The sequence below is a fragment of the Salvelinus namaycush genome, chromosome 9, assembly GCF_016432855.1.
Source record: "Salvelinus namaycush isolate Seneca chromosome 9, SaNama_1.0, whole genome shotgun sequence".
Classification (NCBI taxonomy): Eukaryota; Metazoa; Chordata; class Actinopteri; order Salmoniformes; family Salmonidae; genus Salvelinus; species Salvelinus namaycush.
The window spans coordinates 7,410,358-7,430,031 of NC_052315.1; the positions used below are offsets into that span (position 1 = coordinate 7,410,358).

At 43.5% G+C, this 19,674-nt stretch overlaps 1 protein-coding gene across 1 annotated transcript in view; it reads right to left on the reverse strand.

Annotated features, from left to right (window-relative positions):
* The window catches only part of ptprsa (protein tyrosine phosphatase receptor type Sa), a 341,321-nt gene extending 326,818 nt beyond the window's left edge, over positions 1-14,503 (reverse strand). Inside the window, exon 1 of the mRNA XM_039000968.1 lies at positions 14,385-14,503. The gene's annotated coding sequence lies outside the window, so the exon portion shown is untranslated. The remainder of the gene's footprint in view (positions 1-14,384) is intronic.
* Positions 14,504-19,674: the final 5,171 nt, after the last annotated feature.

The following is a 19,674-nucleotide window of genomic DNA, read 5'->3' on the forward strand; positions in this document are numbered from 1 at the left end:
ATCAATTGCTTACCTTTGAAGTAAAAAATATGACATTAATACGTACCAAAACCTTCCCACATGTACAAACGTATCTATTTAAGTATGCCTAGTTTGATTTCATTACTACTAAAAACAGGACCCACGTGATAAGTATAAAGATCCAGTCCATTTAAAAAACTGGAGCCCTCTAACACGTCAATGTTGTGATGCGGGAATCCTGACGTTTGATAAAGTATGACTACAATTTATATATAAATGCCTGGATTACTTTAATTTTGGTGAATCTCTTATACAATGGGTTAAAGTCATCTACAGCAACCCTAGATGTAAAATAGTAAATAATGTTTTTGTTTTTTTAAGTCCACAATGTGGATCTGATCAATGAGCACAGTCTCATTGAAGATCTTGATCACTTTTCTAGCCTCTCTGTATTAAAAACTAATTATGACAAGCGTACCATATTACGTATTGGATCGTTAAAAAATACAGTGTTTACACTACCTTGTAGTTTACCAATAAAATGGGTGGATGGTGAAGTAGACATATTTGGTATTCACATCTCAAAAAATATAAATTAACTTACCACAATTCATTTCAATAGAAAGTTAGCAAAAATAGATAATATTCTGCAACCATGAAGAGGTAAATGCTTGTCTATTTATGGAAAAATCACATTGATTAACTCTTTTGTCCTATCACAGTTGACTTACTTATTAAAGGCACTGCCTACTCCAGATGACTCGTTTTTTAAATCATATGAGCAAAAAATCTCTAATTTTATTTGGAATGCTAAACCAGACCAAATTAAACATGCCTATTTATATAATGAACATGAGTTTGGGGGGCAAAAATTCTTAAATATTAAAGCTTTAAAACTTTCACTGAAAGCTTCACTCATACATAAGTTATACTTAAACCCCAAATGGTTCACCAGTAGATTATTAAGGCTCATCCTTTGTTCAAAAATGGCCTTTTTGCCTTCATACAGATTACAACTTCTCATTTCCGACTAATTAAAAATGAAATTTTGTTTAAAGTATCGCTCTTTCTTAAACAAGCCAAACAGGCCAAACAAGCCAAAGCTGGTTACAATTTCAGTTCTATCCCCCAGAAAACATAGAACAAATATTACAACAAATGTCATGGTTAAACTCAAATATACTGATTAATAAAAAAACATTATTTATGGAAAAAAAAAAATTATATTATATTTATGAATGATATTATTAAATAGAAACGGAGGAGTTATGTCACATATGCAGATATCGAAAATATATGGGAATATCTGGTCAATCCAAGCTTACAACCAACTGATTACAGCATTACCACAAAAATGGAGGAGGCAAGTGGAAAAGAGCGAAGGTAGGGAACTTGTTTGCCTGCCATATTTTAAAGATACAAATTGGCTGAAAGGAACTGGCATAAATAGAAACATGTACCAGTTTCATCTGAGGACAAACATGTTGACAGCTACGCCATACAGGTTGCAAAATAAATGGGAGGAGATTTTCGATGTACCAATTCCATGGCACATGGTTTATGAACTGGTACAAAAAACTACACTTGATTCAACACTTAGAGTTTTTCACTTTAAATGATTATAAAACATTCTTGCCACCAACAGAATGCTATATATATGGGGCATACAACAAACTCAGCTCTGTAGATTTTGCTGTGAAGAGAGAGAATCAATAGATCATTTGTTCTGGTATTGTCCCTATGTAAACTCAGCAAAAAAGAAACTTCCTCTCACTGTCAACTGTTAATTTTCAGCAAACTTAACGTGTGTAAATATTTATATGAACATAACAAGATTCAACAGTTGAGACGTAAACTGAACAGAAATAGAATAATGTGTCCCTGAACAAAGGGGGTCAAAATCAAAAGTAACAGTCCGTATCTGGTGTGGCCACCAGCTGCATTAAATACTGCAGTGCATCTCCTCCTCATGGACTGCACCAGATTTGCCAGTTCTTGCTGTGAGATGTTACCCCACTCTTCCACCAAGACACCTGCAAGTTCCCGGACATGTCTGGGGGGAATGGTCCTAGCCCTCACCCGCCGATCCAACAGGTCCCAGACGTACGCAATGGAATTGAGATCCGGGTTCTTCGCTGGCCATGGCAGAACACTGACATTCCTGTCTTGCAGGAAATCACACACAGAACGAGCAGTATGGCTGGTGGAATTGTCATGCTGTGGGGTCATGGCAGGATGAGCCTGCAGTAAGGGTACCACATGAGGGAGGAGGATGTCTTCCCTGTAACGCACAGCGTTGAGATTGCCTGCAATGACAACAAGCTCAGTCTGATGATGCTGTGACACACCGCCCCAGACCATGACGAACCCTCCACCTCCAAATTGATCCCGCTCCAGAGTACAGGCCTCGGTGTAACGCTCATTCCTTTGACGATAAACGTGAATCCGACCATCATCCCTGGTGAGACAAAACCGCGACTCGTCAGTGAAGAGCACTTTTGCCAGTCCTGACTGGTCCAGCAACGGTGGGTTTGTGCCCATAGGCGACGTTGTCTGGTGAGGACCTGCTTTACAACAGGCCTACAAGCCCTCAGTCCAGCCTCTCTCAGCCTATTGCGGACAGTCTGAGCACCGAAGGAGGGATTGTGTGTTCCTGGTGTAACTCGGGCAGTTGTTGTTGCCATACTGTACCTGTCCCGCAGGTGTGATGTTCGGATGTACTGATCCTGTGAAGGTGTTGTTACACGTGGTCTGCCACTGCGAGGACGATCAGCTGTCCGTCCTGTCTCCCTGTAGCTTTGTCTTAGGCATCTCACAGTGCGGACATTGCAATTTATTGCCCTGACCACATCCGCAGTCCTCATGCCTCCTTACAGCATGCCCGAGGCACGTTCACGCAGATGAGCAGGGACCCTGGGCATCTTCCTTTTGGTGTTTTTCAGTCAGTAGAAAGGCCTCTTTAGTGTCCTAAGTTTTCATAACTGTGACCTTAATTGCATACCGTCTGTAAGCTGTTAGTGTCTTAACGACCGTTCCACAGGTGCATGTTCATAAATTGTTTATGGTTCATTGAACAAGCATGGGAAACAGTGTTTAAACCCTTTACAATGAAGATCTGTGAAGTAATTTGGATTTTTACGAATTATCTTTGAAAGACAGGGTCCTGAAAAAGGGACGTTTCCTTTTTTGATGAGTTTAGCGTGTTTCTGGTCACAGATTCAGGAATGGTTAAAAAATCACAATATGCACTTAAGACTAACCTTACAAATAGCAGTGTTGGGCGATTTGGAAAGCCATAGTCAGTCAATAAATAATATAATAATACTCGTAGGAAAGGTTTTCATCTTTAGCTCACAATCTGTGAATAATATACGACTAGAAAGGTTAAAAAAATGTTTTAAACATCACAGCACAATTGAAAAATATATGGGACATGGAAACCAAACGAGGGTGGTCTATGGTGATAGGTGGGATGGGCGGAGAGTGGCTGAGGGGTGGGATTAAAGAACTGATGTTTGGTCATGTATTATTGTTATGTGACTGCTTTATATAAAAGTAACATGTATGTAAACTGTATATGTAAAATGTATGTACATGTAGCAAAAAAGCTGTAAAAGAAAAAACTAAGATATTTGTCCTCAGAAGAGGGGGAGGGGTGGATGGGTTAATACATAATAAAATAAAAAAATAACTTCAAAAAGTATGCCTAGGCTATGCTACAACAAGTAGCTGCTGTAGCATTCAAATGACCCACTAGGGCTAGACTCAATAACTAGAAACGTCAGAAAGTTGTTCCCTCTCACGGATTCCTTGACACGCGGCATGTCTACGGTCACAATAATCCAGCTCTGAATCACAGAGATATGTAACCACAAAATGGCCCTGTGTCTTCTCAACCCCGGTCAGAAACCATGACATTGGATGATGGAAACAATCAACACAGCTACTTGAAGGCACCGTGGAGGGGTGAAAGGGGGGTGGGGATGTTTCACTAATGGCATGCCGGAACGTTTGTGGAATGCAGTGGAGCACCACAAGACTTTGAGAAGCTGCCACTCAAAGCCAACTGAAAGGGTGAGGCTTTTGACTGGATACACTAACACACTAATACACTAACACTCTAACAAGGTTAGCTCTTTAACATTGCTAGCATGCCGTCGTCTTTACACTTTTCTGGCTTAATCACTGCCTGGCCACAGAAGACTGTTTGTGCCAACTTCTTATAAATGGGACCGTCTTCCAAAAGACACGTAAAACCTATATACTGATGTTACCAAAGTGATTCAAATCCTTTTCCCTGAAGGACCTGGCGTCTTTCACAGCTGACAGCAGAGTTTCCCTGTTTCATCAGAACATTGGTCTTCCGTGAAATGTGAGTTGACGTATGAAGGACAAAACTGACAGTTGCTGCCCGTACCGTGTCACGGGATGTCTAGTTCCCAATTGATAAGGAGGACAGGGATGAGTAAACTCCGTTGCCCAAAATGCTTCACTTCCCTGTGAATGCTGGGAGTGATTTGACAGTGAGAGATGGGGGCTTTGTGGAAGCCAGTGCATCATGTTAGTAAAGTGCCTGGCTGGCAGGGAAGTCAGGCTTATGTCAGGAAGCATCATCCAATTTCTCCAAGTTTAGGGTTTCTCAGGGTGATGAGTGGATGGTTCTGCTTCAGACAAAAGAGAGAGGATTAACCTGGTAGGCTACCACCAACTATGTCACTGCAACAACCAGCGTATCTTACGCATCAAACATATCACAATAAGTACCTGTGTCTATATCCATTGGAAAATAGAGACACGTATGTGAAAAAAATAAAAACATTGAAAAATGATAAAGGTTCTGGCAAGCACAGCCTTTCATCACTGTCTATAATTATCACAAAACATCAATGAATGTTGTTATTCATTTGTATGCAGTAAAAAACACTCGGGGGGATTCCCCCCTGACCTCCCAAGCACATAATACCTTCCATTGAGAATACAATGTGGAGCACCTGTCATTCTTAACAGAACACTCACAGTAATTCCCATCGATGGCCTCAACCTCAGCCCTGGTCATGCCAAGGCATAAGAAGACAGCAGGCCCAATCGGGGGTGAAATAAGTAGGAGAGAAACACACACACACACACACACACACACACACACACACACACACACACACACACACACACACACACACACACACACACACACACACACACACACACACACACACACACACACACAGCAACACAGCAGGGAGTTGGAATGCATTTAGGTCTGAGAGGAGTGAAATAGACTTTGTAATTGAACTGTGCAATGGACAAGATTACAGGCTCTCTTTTTAGATCACATTGTTTCCTTCCTCAATAGCTGTGGCTAAGGGGAGGGAATGTTTCCTTCTTTCTCCTGTGTGGGGAATCCTCCGTTGTCCTTCCAATGCCCCTGTGCAGTAAGCTCGCTACTAATCTGGGAGTCGTATGCGCCGTGCCCACCGGCAAAGCAACGCTTCATTAAAATGTGATTGGACCACATCAAAGATGAGGTCAACCCCTACAGTCTGTCTAGCTCTCCCCCCCCTCTCTCTCTCTTCCCTCTCTCTTTCTATCTTTTGTTTCCACCTATTCTCTCTTTTCTTCAATCACTCGACTGGTCTCTCTCTTTCTAATCTCTCTGTTTCCTTCCTCCTCCATCGCCCTCCCTCCATCCCCCTCCTCCATCTCCCTCTCTCCATCCCCCTCCTCTATCTCCCCCCTCTATCTCCCTCCTCCATCCCACTCCTCCACTCCCTCTCTCCACCCCCCCTCTATCTCCCTCCTCTATCTCCCTCCTCCATCCCACTCCCCCTCCTCCATCTCCCTCTCTCCATCCCCCTCCTCCATCCCACTCCCTCTCTCCATCCCCCTCCTCTATCTCCCTCTCTCCATCCCCCTCCTCTACCTCCCTCCTCCATCCCACTCCCTCCCTCCATCCCCCTCCTCCACCTCCCTCTCTCCATCCCCCTCCTCCACTCCCTCCCTCTCTCCATCCCCCTCCTCCACTCCCTCCCTCTCTCCATCCCCCTCCACTCCCTCCCTCTCTCCATCCCCCTCCCTCTCTCCACCCCCCTCTATCTCCCTCCTCTATCTCCCTCCTCCATCCCACTCCCCCTCCTCCATCTCCCTCTCTCCATCCCCCTCCTCCATCCCACTCCCTCTCTCCATCCCCCTCCTCTATCTCCCTCTCTCCATCCCCCTCCTCTACCTCCCTCCTCCATCCCACTCCCTCCCTCCATCCCCCTCCTCCACCTCCCTCTCTCCATCCCCCTCCTCCACTCCCTCCCTCTCCATCCCCCTCCTCCACTCCCTCCCTCTCTCCATCCCCCTCCACTCCCTCCCTCTCTCCATCCCCCTCCTCCACCTCCCTCTCTCCATCCCCCTCCTCCACTCCCTCCCTCCCTCCCTCCATCCCCCTCCTCCATCCCCCTCCTCCACTCCCTCCCTCTCTCATCCCCCTCTCCACCTCCCTCCTCCACTCCCTCCTCCTCTTACACAGCCCAGTGTGCAGTGCCCACGCGGCCCAGGCAGAGCAGATCAAGTGCATGCAATCGTTCCAGCTAACGACCTGCGCCAACCGAGATCAAGCGAGATCATACTCTCTGAGTAAAAATATCTCATGGTTTTGGCTTCGATTCAAAAACAATAGAAGAACAAACTGGTTTTAACAAAGGTTTGTGGTTTATCTGATGAGCTTGTGAAATCATCATTCAGGATGTCTTGATGTACACATGTAAGATACATATGACTCACTGTGTATAAGATAGACTTGGAATATTACAAAGAAATCCCAAATTAAAGGCCCAGTGCTAAGAATCGTTTTTTTGTCTGTTGCGGGCAAATGAATGAATACTAAAGGTCTAATTCCAGCTCCTATCATCAATAAGTCAGGGTGACATTACTGGGGGCCACCATCTCCTTCTGAGTAGGCCACCAGTGCCGATAGCCTTGTCACACGCTACAAAGTGGAGGGGGTTGATGGATAGCTAGCCCAAATAGTGGCTCGACTCTCTGACCCCTAGAGATGAATAGGACACAATTCTCCATTATTCACAGCTCCACTACTCTGTGTGGTAGATGAGAGCAGAAAGGAGGGGGTGGGGGGAGAGGGGGGGGAGCAGTGTTATTGGGATGAAAGGACACACTGTCCAGATTTCATGCCAGCCTACCCTTATCTATGCAAGCTCACACACATCACATCAGGGCATCTTTAAAACTAGACAAGACTAGAAACTTGGTACGTCAACAGGGTAATCTCACACTACTACATGCACATCAGGAGTAAACAAGGGTATTCAAAAATGAAAGATTTTACTAAGAGTTTTTCACACTCACACACTTCACCTTGAGTTATAACCTTCCTCCCCACAGGGGTCAAATCCACTAAACTATGACTCCCCACACTGCACCTCCAGAATTCCAGCTTGTTATTGAAGCCAGCCCTAGACAAGCTTTTACATAGCAACTGTTCACTCCTGCACACATAAGAGTACACTAAGCACACACACACATCTTCAGGTATGTTTCTCGTCCAGATAAGTTTCACAAGTGTTGTAGTACTCGAGACCGGGTTTCGAGACCACATATTGAGTGTCTCGGTCTTGTCTCGGAGTCAGATACATTTGTACTTGATCTTGGATAGTGAGAACTCGTAATTTCTTCCTGAGAACAATCGTAATTATCAGCTTCCATTCACTCAGCGCATAAAAGCGCTTCGCCAGGCCAGATATATACTGTACATTCCTTTCTTGAAATAATATCTTATCGCCTATTGAAACTTTTCTTATAACATTACTGTCCTTTATTTTCATAAAAAAATATATTTAAACTTTCCTTGACATGCTGTTAGGGAAGAGTGGGGGAAATTGTTGGAAAGTTGTGTGCTCACTATGAGTAAAGATGAGACTGAGATGGGGAAATTATAACAGTCTTTATATCTATTATAGACATGTCTGTGCAGTCGTGAACCTATTGGACCTAGACCTCCAGTGTGTGACAGGTTAGTACAGTGGTGAACCTATAGACCTCCAGTGTGTGACAGGTTAGTACAGTGGTGAACCTATAGGCCATCAGTGTGACAGGTTAGTACAGTGGTGAACCTATAGGCCTTCAGTGTGTGACAGGTTAGTACTGTGGTGAACCTATAGACCTCCAGTGTGTGACAGGTTAGTACAGTGGTGAACCTATAGACCTCCAGTGTGTGACAGGTTAGTACTGTGGTGAACCTATAGGCCTTCAGTGTGTGACAGGTTAGTACAGTGGTGAACCTATAGGTCTTCAGTGTGACAGGTTAGTACAGTGGTGAACCTATAGGCCTCCAGTGTGTGACAGGTTAGTACAGTGGTGAACCTATAGGCCTTCAGTGTGTGACAGGTTAGTACTGTGGTGAACCTATAGACCTCCAGTGTGTGACAGGTTAGTACAGTGGTGAACCTATAGACCTCCAGTGTGTGACAGGTTAGTACTGTGGTGAACCTATAGGCCTTCAGTGTGTGACAGGTTAGTACAGTGGTGAACCTATAGACCTCCAGTGTGTGACAGGTTAGTACAGTGGTGAACCTATAGGTCTTCAGTGTGTGACAGGTTAGTACAGTGGTGAACCTATAGACCTCCAGTGTGTGACATGTTAGTACAGTGGTGAACCTATAGGCCATCAGTGTGTGACAGGTTAGTACAGTGGTGAACCTATAGGTCTTCAGTGTGTGACAGGTTAGTACAGTGGTGAACCTATAGGTCTTCAGTGTGTGACAGGTTAGTACAGTGGTGAACCTATAGGTCTTCAGTGTGTGACAGGTTAGTACAGTGGTGAACCTATAGGCCTTCAGTGTGTGACAGGTTAGTACAGTGGTGAACCTATAGGTCTTCAGTGTGTGACAGGTTAGTACAGTGGTGAACCTATAGGTCTTCAGTGTGTGACAGGTTAGTACAGTGGTGAACCTATAGGTCTTCAGTGTGTGACAGGTTAGTACAGTGGTGAACCTATAGGTCTTCAGAGTGTGACAGGTTAGTACAGTGGTGAACCTATAGGTCTTCAGTGTGTGACAGGTTAGTACAGTGGTGAACCTATAGGTCTTCAGTGTGTGACAGGTTAGTACAGTGGTGAACCTATAGGTCTTCAGTGTGACAGGTTAGTACAGTGGTGAACCTATAGGTCTTCAGTGTGTGACAGGTTAGTACAGTGGTGAACCTATAGACCTCCAGTGTGTGACAGGTTAGTACAGTGGTGAACCTATAGGTCTTCAGTGTGTGACAGGTTAGTACAGTGGTGAACCTATAGGCCTCCAGTGTGTGACAGGTTAGTACAGTGGTGAACCTATAGGCCTCCAGTGTGTGACAGGTTAGTACAGTGGTGAACCTATAGGCCTTCAGTGTGTGACAGGTTAGTACAGTGGTGAACCTATAGGCCTTCAGTGTGTGACAGGTTAGTACAGTGGTGAACCTATAGGCCTTCAGTGTGTGACAGGTCCATACAGTGGAGAACCTATAGGTCTTCAGTGTGTGACAGGTTAGTACAGTGGAGAACCTATAGGTCTTCAGTGTGTGACAGGTTAGTACAGTGGTGAACCTATAGGTCTTCAGTGTGTGACAGGTTAGTACAGTGGTGAACCTATAGGTCTTCAGTGTGTGACAGGTTAGTACAGTGGTGAACCTATAGGTCTTCAGTGTGTGACAGGTCCATACAGTGGAGAACCTATAGGTCTTCAGTGTGTGACAGGTTAGTACAGTGGAGAACCTATAGGTCTTCAGTGTGTGACAGGTTAGTACAGTGGTGAACCTATAGGCCTTCAGTGTGTGACAGGTCCATACAGTGGAGAACCTATAGGTCTTCAGTGTGTGACAGGTTAGTACAGTGGAGAACCTATAGGTCTTCAGTGTGTGACAGGTTAGTACAGTGGAGAACCTATAGGCTTTCAGTGTGTGACAGGTCCATACAGTGGAGAACCTATAGGTCTTCAGTGTGTGACAGGTTAGTACAGTGGAGAACCTATAGGTTTTCAGTGTGTGACAGGTTAGTACAGTGGTGATCCTATAGACCTCCAGTGTGTGACAGGTTAGTACAGTGGTGAACCTATAGACCTCCAGTGTGTGACAGGTTAGTACAGTGGTGAACCTATAGGTCTTCAGTGTGTGACAGGTTAGTACAGTGGTGAACCTATAGGCCTCCAGTGTGTGACAGGTTAGTACAGTGGTGAACCTATAGGCCATCAGTGTGTGACAGGTTAGTACAGTGGTGAACCTATAGGTCTTCAGTGTGTGACAGGTTAGTACAGTGGTGAACCTATAGGTCTTCAGTGTGTGACAGGTTAGTACAGTGGTGAACCTATAGGTCTTCAGTGTGTGACAGGTTAGTACAGTGGTGAACCTATAGGTCTTCAGTGTGTGACAGGTTAGTACAGTGGTGAACCTATAGGCCATCAGTGTGTGACAGGTTAGTACAGTGGTGAACCTATAGGTCTTCAGTGTGTGACAGGTTAGTACAGTGGTGAACCTATAGGCCATCAGTGTGTGACAGGTTAGTATAGTGGTGCACCTATAGACCTTCAGTGTGACATGGTTAGTACAGTGGTGAACCTATAGGTCTTCAGTGTGTGACAGGTTAGTACAGTGGTGAACTTATAGGCCTTCAGTGTGTGACAGGTTAGTACAGTGGTGAACCTATAGGTCTTCAGTGTGTGACAGGTTAGTACAGTGGTGAACCTATAGACCTCCAGTGTGTGACAGGTTAGTACAGTGGTGAACCTATAGGTCTTCAGTGTGTGACAGGTTAGTACAGTGGTGAACCTATAGACCTCCAGTGTGTGACAGGTTAGTACAGTGGTGAACCTATAGGCCTTCAGTATGTGACAGGTTAGTACAGTGGTGAACCTATAGACCTCCAGTGTGTGACAGGTTAGTACAGTGGTGAACCTATAGGCCTTCAGTGTGTGACAGGTTAGTACAGTGGTGAACCTATAGGTCTTCAGTGTGTGACAGGTTAGTACAGTGGTGAACCTATAGGCCATCAGTGTGTGACAGGTTAGTACAGTGGTGAACCTATAGGCCTTCAGTCTGTGACAGGTTAGTACAGTGGTGAACCTATAGGCCATCAGTGTGTGACAGGTTAGTACAGTGGTGAACCTATAGGCCATCAGTGTGTGACAGGTTAGTACAGTGGTGAACCTATAGGCCATCAGTGTGTGACAGGTTAGTACAGTGGTGAACCTATAGGCCTTCAGTGTGTGACAGGTTAGTACAGTGGAGAACCTATAGGTCTTCAGTGTGTGACAGGTTAGTACAGTGGTGAACCTATAGGTCTTCAGTGTGTGACAGGTTAGTACAGTGGAGAACCTATAGGTCTTCAGTGTGTGACAGGTTAGTACAGTGGTGAACCTATAGGTCTTCAGTATGTGACAGGTTAGTACAGTGGTGAACCTATAGGTCTTCAGTGTGACAGGTTAATAGAGTGGTGAACCTATAGGCCATCAGTGTGTGACAGGTTAGTACAGTGGTGAACCTATAGGCCTTCAGTATGTGACAGGTTAGTACAGTGGTGAACCTATAGGTCTTCAGTGTGTGACAGGTTAGTACAGTGGTGAACCTATAGGTCTTCAGTGTGTGACAGGTTAGTACAGTGGTGAACCTATAGGTCTTCAGTGTGTGACAGGTTAGTACAGTGGTGAACCTATAGGCCTTCAGTATGTGACAGGTTAATACAGTGGTGAACCTATAGGTCTTCAGTCTGTGACAGGTTAGTACAGTGGTGAACCTATAGGCCTTCAGTCTGTGACAGGTTAGTACAGTGGTGAACCTATAGGCCTTCAGTGTGTGACAGGTTAGTACAGTGGTGAACCTATAGGTCTTCAGTGTGTGACAGGTTAGTACAGTGGTGAACCTATAGACCTCCAGTGTGTGACAGGTTAGTACAGTGGTGAACCTATAGGTCTTCAGTGTGTGACAGGTTAGTACAGTGGTGAACCTATAGGCCTTCAGTGTGTGACAGGTTAGTACAGTGGTGAACCTATAGGCCTTCAGTGTGTGACAGGTTAGTACAGTGGTGAACCTATAGGCCTTCAGTGTGTGACAGGTTAGTACAGTGGTGAACCTATAGGCCTTCAGTGTGTGACAGGTTAGTACAGTGGTGAACCTATAGGCCTTCAGTGTGTGACAGGTTAGTACAGTGGTGAACCTATAGGTCTTCAGTGTGTGACATGTTAGTACAGTGTGTGAACCTATAGGCCTTCAGTGTGTGACAGGTTAGTACAGTGGTGAACCTATAGACCTCCAGTGTGTGACAGGTTAGTACAGTGGTGAACCTATAGGCCTTCAGTGTGTGACAGGTTAGTACAGTGGTGAACCTATAGACCTCCAGTGTGTGACAGGTTAGTACAGTGGTGAACCTATAGGCCTTCAGTCTGTGACAGGTTAGTACAGTGGTGAACCTATAGACCTCCAGTGTGTGACAGGTTAGTACAGTGGTGAACCTATAGACCTCCAGTGTGTGACAGGTTAGTACAGTGGTGAACCTATAGACCTCCAGTGTGTGACAGGTTAGTACAGTGGTGAACCTATAGGCCTTCAGTGTGTGACAGGTTAGTACAGTGGTGAACCTATAGGCCTTCAGTGTGTGACAGGTTCGTGATGCTGAAAGGACATCAACTGTCATACCAGCGCAGTCATGTAGGAGAGAGCACTTTTTGTAAAACACAAAGGGCCAGTGGCGTAGTGGAGGGTATACGCCCCTATACCCACTTTATTTTCTGTGGGCATTGCATATACTCACTTCTTAATCCCTACTGATGCGTATCAATGTGGTGTAGTGGAGGCATACGGCTTATCAATGATGTAGTACAATAGAGAAATCATGCACAAAGTAGCCTATACAATCGCAAAGCACCTGAAATATGTTCACATGCGCGCTGCCACACACAGCCTAGTTTCAACAGAATATCATCTGCAGGCAGCAAGAGTGTTCAGCTCTCAACTGGTTTTGGCGGGGAGCAGCTCACAGAAGAAGGACATCGGTAGCCGGTAGGGTAGGAAAGACATTTCAACTTATGATATCTACCAGTAAATGCTAACTAAGGCAACAATGGGGATTGCAAACCAGGTGTTGAAAAAGTTTGGTCCTTAGTCTTGGTTAGTAGGCTATTCAATTCAGTCATTATGCACTGTTTGGATAAACATCTCTAAAGGTTTTCTTAAAAAACCCTCCACAATTAAATGTTGATTGCAATGTGACCTACCTGACAGAATTATATAATGCTGATATGTATCAATGGGGAAGGCATTTGTTGTGCTCAAGTTAACTAAAGGTCAACTACACCTTCCAAAAATATTATTTTGTTTTATTTTTCCCAGACCTCAAAAATGATTTCCTGATGTGGTTTAAGCTTTCTTGTGGACTTACAACAATAACATTTCTGTTTTTTTATTTAAGTGTGATTTTGAAAGTGAAAATCTGAAAGATTTTGAGGAAAACATAGGATTTGTCACACAGGACCCACTTTTCCATGGACCACTACACCACTGCATAGGGCCGATAGAACGACAGCAGTCCATTCACTCTGACATAACAAGCCAGTAGGTCCCAATCATAAGAATACAAAAAACACAATCATTAGGCTAAGCATGTCCCAATCGAAGTAACCGCTGACCTAAAGTTTAAATGCAACAATGTTTCACACACAGGTTATTTTCAAAGAGATGTCTAACAACAGCATTCAAGCTGCAATAAAAAAACATTGTTCCACTCAACAGATGATGATCATTTGAAACTTGAAAAGGGAGAAGCTAACAAAGAAGCTAACAAATTAGCAACAACATCCTCTTCTGTGACACCTGCTGCAGATGCCGCAAACTAGCCTACAACAAAAGCTAGCTATCTATGCCTTGGGAAAACTACTGCTCACTATGGCACAGTGACCTGTTGGCCTTCGATCTGTTGGCCATTAAAGGTCAATGTGATTGGCTGATTCCACTGTCACCCCAAATATGTGCCCTAATACAGCTGAATGGCAGATGCTTTCTATCAGGGTTGTGATGGCCTAGCCAATGGCTGACCTAGCTCGCTAGATTTATCTCCCCAGAGACCACCAAAGAAAAATCCTCATTCAACCTTTATTTCTCTTCAGCCTTAACTTTTTACTTTCCAGCAAAAACTGAAGAGATTAAATCAGAACATCGTTGACAAGAATAATATAATTACTATTATTTGTATTATTTTATAAATCCTTAGCCTTTCTCTGTAAGCATAGAAGGCCCTCATTGTTCCCCACTATGTTTGGGTTAGTCATATTTTGTAGAGTGGTTCTTTTTGCCCTCAGCATGTATTTTTTCACTATTCTGAATGTCTCAAGAATCCTGGATATTTTTTACTATTATTATGGTGACAATTAGACAAAATTATAGTCATGGTCTTCAATTGGACTCACATTTTTCTGGTCTCGGTCTTGACTCGGTCTCGGACCTCTCGTCCCCCTCCGGTCTTGACTCGGACTTGATTTGCTCCGGGCTTTGTCTTAAATCGGTCTCGCTTTAGGTGTTCTAGAACACAACACTGAGTATCACACACACACACACGTACACACACATACACACACAGAAACACACACGTAAACACACTTCACCTTGAGTTATAACCTTCTTCCCAACAGAGCTGTAGTATACCACTGAGTGGTTATGTGTTGCAGAATGTGGACATTGGAGAAATATTAAAGCAATAGGGTTTGCATGAAATTCCCTCTGATGTCAGTGATGCCCATGAAGTGGAGAAAATAGCTGACTTCAAATGAGGCTGTAGGTTTCCTCAAGGTTCCTTCTAGCTCTCTACCTGTTTTAATGTAATACAGCTACATTCTCCCAACCCTGCCAGACATGCAGTACTTACAGTCTGTTCCCATTGTACTTTATTCTAATCAGAGGGCTAATATACACTACCGTTCAAAAGTTTGGGGTCACTTAGAAATGTCCTTGTTTTTGAAAGAAAAGCACATTTTTTGGCCATTAAAATAACATCAAATTGATCAGCAATACAGTGTAGACATTGTTAATGTTGTAAATGACTATTGTACCTGGAAACGACTGATTATTAATGGAATATCTACATAGGCGTACTAAGGCCCATTATCAGCAACCATCACTCCTGTGTTCCAATGGCACGTTGTGTTAGCTAATCTAAGTTTATCATTTTAAAAGGCTAACTGATCATTAGAAAACCCTTTTACAGTGATGTTAGCACAGCTGAAAACTGCTGTCCTGATTAAAGAAGCAATAAAACTGGCCTTCTTTAGACTAGTTGAGTATCTGGAGCATTAGCATTTGTGGGTTCGATTACAGGCTAAAAATGGCCAGAAACAAAGGACTTTCTTCTGAAACTCGTCAATCTATTCTTGTTCTAAAAAATGAAGGCTATTCCATGCGAGAAATTGCCAAGAAACTGAAGATATGGTACAACGCTGTGTACTACTCCCTTCACAGAACAGCGCAAACTGGCTCTAACCAAAATAGAAAGAGGAGTGGGAGGCCCCGGTACACAACTGAGCAAGAGGACAAGTACATTAGAGTGTCTAGTTTAAGAAACAGATGCCTCACAAGTCCTCAACTGGCAGCTTCATTAAATAGTATCCGCAAAACACCAGTCTCAATGTCAACAGTGAAGAGGCAACTCCGGGATGCTGGCCTTCTAGGCAGAGTTGCAAAGAAAAAAACATATCTCAGACTGACCAATAAAAAGAAAAGATTAAGATGGGCAAAACAACACAGACACTGGACAGAGGAAAATTGGATAAAAGTGTTATGGACAGACAAATCTAAGTTTGAGGTGTCGGATCACAAAGAAGAACATTCGTGAGACGCAGAAAAAATGAAAAGATGCTGGAGGAGTGCTTGACGCCATCTGTCAAGCATGGTGGAGGCAATGTGATGGTGATGTGATGCTTTGATGGTGGTAAAGTGGGAGATTTGTACAGGGTAAAAGGGATCTTGAAGAAGGAAGGCTATCACTCCATTTTGCAACGCCATGCCATACCCTGTGGACGGCGTTTAATTGGAGCCAATTTCCTCCTACAACAGGACAATGACTCAAAGCACAGCTCCAAACAATGCAACAACTATTTAGGGAAGAAGAAGTCAGCTGGTATTCTGTATATAATGGAGTGGCCAGCAGTCACCGGATCTCAACCCTATTGAGCTGTTGTGGGAGCAGCTTGACCATATGGTTAAGAGGTGCCCATCAAGCCAATCCAACTTGTGGGAGGTGCTTCAGGAAAGTAACCCCAAACTTTTGAACGGTAATGTACATACTATGCATGCCAGTCTCTCTTGGCTAAGAGTTGAAGAGAGACTGACTGCATCACTTCTTCTTTTTTATAATAAATGATGTGTTGAAAATTCCAAATTGTTTGCATAGTCAACTTACACACAGCTCTTACCCCACCAGACATGCCACCAGGGATCTTTTCAAAGTACTCAAATCCAGAACCAATTCAAGAAAGTATACGATATTATATAGAGCCATTATTTCCATCTCATATTGCTCAAATGAACCAGCAAACCTGGTTTAAAGAAACGGGTAAAGCAACACCGCCTCTCCCCTATCTTGATCTAGATATTTTGTGTATGTATTGACATGTAGGCTATGTGTGCCATTTTTAAATTCATTTAGTTCTGTCCTTGAGTTGTTCTTGTCTATTAATGTTCTGTATTATGTCATGTTTAATTTTTTGTATGTGCCCCAGGAAAAGTAAGATCAATTTAGTAAATTGTTAGGTTACACTGTCACAGCAAATCTAACTATATTTTGCAGGGTGTGTGTGCAAGGAGAGGTTTTTAGCTCGATTTAGGAGATTAGATTAATAAATACAGATGTCACAGCTACAATGACCTAATGCTACCAATTATGGATAAGTACAAACCGTATCGAAGGTCCCTGAATCATCTGAAATATTTGTAATGAGAGCTTAAATAGGTCAAAATAATCTCATCATCTCTTGGAATGTAGCTAAAACCAAACCTGTCCAAAACTGTTCGACCTTTTCCCTTAACTCTCATTTTTGCCAAAAATTCCAATGTCAGAGAATAGATAAATCTCTTTAATTTCCCCCCTCAACTGAATTCCAAAATGGCCGCACTACCTCAGATCTCTCCTCTGCTCTATTTAAGATTCAGATAGCATTAGTCATGAGCAAAGGTAAAGGCCAGTGATAGATCACTTTTATAGCTGTCTTCGCTCTCCGCCTACACAATACCAGGCACTCCTCTGCGGCAAATGTGTTGCCACACACAGACACAGACACAGACACAGACACGCACGCACGCACACACACACACACACACACACACACACACACACACACACACACACACACACACACACACACACACACACACACACACACACACACACACACACACACACACACACACACACACACACACACACACACACACACACACACAGTAGCAGTGTTATTGGGATGAAAGGACACACTGTCCAGATTTCATGCCAGCCTACCCTTATCTATGCAAGCTCACACACATCACATCAGGGCATCTTTAAAACTAGACAAGACTAGACACTTGGTACATCAACAGGGTAATCTCACACTACTACATGCACATCAGGAGTAAACAAGGGTATTCAAAAATGAAAGATTTTACTAAGAGTTTTTCTTAGTCATTAGGGCTTTGGAAGTTAATTACAATATATTTCTTCTTATACATATGGCCTGAGAATGTGGCTTTGATGATGGCAGATCGGGTGCGGCCACGGGGCTTGTGTTCAGCTCTCTCCATTGCAGTCTAGTCACAAGAGCTAATGGGCACAAACCACAAAAGAGGCCCTACACACCAACCACCCTCAAATCCCCACTTTACTCATAAACCACAGGGGTCAAATCCACTAAACTATGACTCCCCACACTGCACCTCCAGAATTCCAGCTTGTTATTGAAGCCAGCCCTAGACAAGCTTTTACATAGCAACTGTTCACTCCTGCACACATAAGAGTACACTAAGCACACACACACATCTTCAGGTATGTTTCTCGTCCGGATAATGACATACACACGCAGACACACACACGCAGACACACACGCAGACACGCAGACACACACAAACACACACACACACACACACACACACACACACACACACACACACACACACACACACACACACACACACACACACACACACACACACACACACACACACACACACACACACACACACACACTTCACCTGGAGTTACACCCTTCCTCCCAACAGAGCTGTAGTATACCACTGAGTGGTTATGTGTTGCAGAATGTGGACATTGGAGAAATATTAAAGCAATAGGGTTTGCATGAAATTCCCTCTGATGTCAGTGACACCCATGAAGTGGAGAAAATAGATTTGATGAACAAATACAGATGTCACAGCTACAATGACCTAATGCTACCAATTATGGATACGTGCAAACCGTACTGAAGGTCCCTGAATCATCTGAAATATTTGTAATGAGAGCTTAAATAGGTCAAAATAATCTCAACTTCTTGGAATGTAGCTAAAACCAAACCAGTCCAAAACTGTTCGACCTTTTCCCTCAACTCTCATTTTGGCAAAAAATTCCAATGTCAGAAAATTCCTAAATTTCCTCCCTTAACTGAATTTGAGTCTGTCGGCTTTTCTCTTTATAGAGCAACTGCTTTTAACCTTTTACTGCAGTGGGCTAAATCAGGGTCACACAGAGTGTTTCTTGGTAGTCTTAAACAAATCTACTTTGAAACAAAAGTATACACCTCACACACATGGTTATGGGCTTAAATAAATAAGACATCTGTATCATGTCAGATATTGAGTTGAAATGCATTACATTTTGAGTTTGCATCCCAATATTCTACTTTATATACATCACAGAAGAGTGAAATATAACAAAACAGTTTAACATAAAAACACCGTATTTGCTGCAGTTTTCTTTTATAATGGGGTACAAAAATGCTATTTCAGAATGTGAAAGGGATATGAGCCAGAAACAGTTATTCTAGTTGATTACAAACAAACATGGGGGGAGAAAACATGTGGGGAGCAAACATGGGGGGAGCATGCGGTGATTGCTCTCTATTCAATAGCATAGACAGTGAGAAAGACCTGACCAGCAGCCCAACATTGTTTACATAAGACAACACGTCTCACATTGTTTTACTTGAGAAATACTGCACCAAAAATTGCACAACTAAAACATGCTTGGCAAAAACGGCAACATTTTTCGCAGATTTTTTTTGTTATCTTAGATTCATTCTGGGTATTTTGAGGTGTGCAATATGCTTCCTACAGTGTCTCATGAGAGACAAACATCATTAACCAAACACGGAATCAGTCAGGAAGCACACCTCCAAGACTGAAATCTCTTTTTTTTCTAATGAGCAACAGAAAAACACATGCCAATCGGAATGTTCAGTGGCTCTTTAAGATTCAGATAGCATTAGTGATGAGCAAAGGTAAAGGCCAACGATCGATCACTTTTATAGCTGTCTTCTCTCTTCGCCTACACAATACCAGGCTCTCCTCTGCGGCAAACGTGTTTCCATGCCATTCTCTTTAGGGTGCAGGCTCAACAAAACCCTACTGTGATTTACAATGGGGCCCACATCCACTATTAGTTGCCGGGTAGAAGTGCCTGAGGACTGATTATGCCCAGCACACAGCTAGGGCTGGTTCTGTGTGTGTATGCTAGCTAACAAC